The following is a 2,494-nucleotide window of genomic DNA, read 5'->3' on the forward strand; positions in this document are numbered from 1 at the left end:
CAGATGTGTGTCCTCTCTGTGTGTCCTTCACGAGTAAAGTGAAAATACATGGAGCCAAAAGCTTTTTTTTTTTTAAACCATAACAAACAGATTTTACTGAAGTAATTTCATTTCCAGTGAGATAATAGCTCACATTGCTGTGGAGGTGGGGAGAACAGGTGATTTCAAAACAACCAAACAGCTTAAAGTCTGTTTTTAAATCAAATCAGTCGAGAAATATATTTTAAATGTCCCTGTAGTATTCAGTTAAAGTATAATTAGGGGCCAGGGAACCTATTGTTTTCACCAGTATTATTATTCTTCCTAGGAAAACCATGAAAAACCACCAACTCCAAGCACATGGTAATATTCCGGGGGGGACAATAAGCATTTAAAAGGGAATTGCCTTTTTCTACAACCTGGACCTTATTTCTAGCATAAAATACGATATTTTACTCATCTAGATAACTTTGGTGTCATCAGTCCTTCCGACGAAATTAGCTCCAGTCGAGAGCCGCGTATATCCATAATGCGAGTCTACAGGGCAGCAGAATGCAGCCTCTAAATAACACATTATCTGCCCCGAAACTTGTTCATTTCACCAATATTTTGTTATGATACGCTAGTGCAGGGGTCTTCAATGTTTTTCAGGCCAAGGACCCCCAAACTGATGGAGACATGGAGCAGGGACCCCTACTATATTTTATTTTAAACTGGGCCTAGTGCCATGAATAAACATACCTTGTTATTGTTCATGCAATACTAAGCTATTCAAATAATACACAGGTTCATATTAATGTTTTTTCTACATGTGTACAGGTAGGGTGGCTGCTACTGCCATTTAAAAACATACCTTGTTAACTGATACCAATGCTGATCTGTCAACTGCATGATAACAAAGATACCGTCTTTGATGATAATCATGCAGACTTTGAATAGCTTAAGCTATTCAAATTGACGTTTTTATTTGAAATATAAATGTGGAAACTAAAAGATATAAAACATTGTCCACTCAACCAAAAATTTCACAACCCCCATGCAGCACCTCCACGGACCCCCTGTTGAAGACCTCTGCGCTGGTGGCGTGACCTGTTATCAACATCCGGGGTCTGTAGGTTGATCTACTAACCTCTGACCTCTGACCTGACTTGGATGATGTCATCTCTGAGCGACGCGCAGTGCGGCTTGTTGCTACCGCTAATGCTACGGTTCGTTTCTGAGTGTTTCCGACTTGTCAGAACAAAATGAGCAACTGGATGAAGTTCAGCTTCCACAGGCTTCCTCTCCTCAACCTGGACTCACTAAAGCTCCGGCTAGTTGAGATAAAAATGGACCCAAATGCCGAAGTGGAATGATTATTATCAGAATGAGCTACAGACCCCGGATGTTGATAACAGGTAACCCCGGACACGGAGGGGAATAGCACTAGCATATCATAACAAAATATTGGTGAAATGAACGGGGTCATTCCTATGTTCCCACAGCCCTATGTTCCCTCAGCCCTATGTTCCCTCATTTCTAACTTTTGTTGTCACTGAAAATTAGGCCCTATGTTCTCTCAGCCCTTTGGTCCCACCATTGGTTGGGTTTAGGCAATGAAGAAAGGAGTTGGTTAAGTTTAGTAAAAAGACCAGGTAGAGGTTAGACAGGCCAGATAGATAGAGTCCGTAGAGAGAGTCCAGAGGGAACATAGGGCTGTGGGAACATAGGCACGCTCCCAAATGAACACATTTCTCTGCAGATAAGGTGTTAGAGGCTGCATTCCGCTGCCCTGTAGACTTATGGATATAGGCAGCTCTCGGCTGGATCTAATTTCGTCGAACGACTTGTAGGCTAATGTCACCAAAGTTATCTGGGTGAGTATGGTTCTTGTTGATGGTAGAAAAAGAAGAATTACCAGTGGGTGGAAGAAGGGGACTTTTAAGAAACATACTCAATCACATCAGAATTACAATTTAAGGGTGTATTCACACCTGTTTAGTGCGCACCCTGGTGCGCACCAAATGTTAAAATGATACATTGTTTCATTTTTCAGTTAGTGCGGTTGCGTTCACACCTGCTTTTTATCACTCGGGACCAAACTTGGAGAACGTCACGTCTCCATGACTACCGGTTGGAATCTAGAAGCGCTGATTGATAAAACTTTCATGATGGAGACTCCAGTAGGGCCGGTTGTTAGTAGCTCTGGTCATTTATTTCTATATTGTTTGCATGTATAACTCTGTTTGGTACTTCCGGCTGGTTTCCGGTTGCGTTCACCCAGCTCGGTCCCGTTAGTTCCCGGTTAAACGTTAAACACGGACCTCCGCTGCTCGGTAATCAGCTGCTCCGCGGACCCGAGGGACGGACCCGCCGACCTGAGCGGACTCAGCGGACACGCACCAACCGGCTGCCCCGCTGCTGCTGCTCCGTTTGTGGGGACAGAGCTCCGCAGCACCGGAGCACCGGGCGGTCTCCCCGCTGCGTTAACCCGTTGTCAGTGACTACGGGAGCCCTTTTAGCTCAAACTTGTTGA

The sequence above is a fragment of the Trachurus trachurus genome (assembly GCF_905171665.1).
Source record: "Trachurus trachurus genome assembly, chromosome: 13".
Classification (NCBI taxonomy): Eukaryota; Metazoa; Chordata; class Actinopteri; order Carangiformes; family Carangidae; genus Trachurus; species Trachurus trachurus.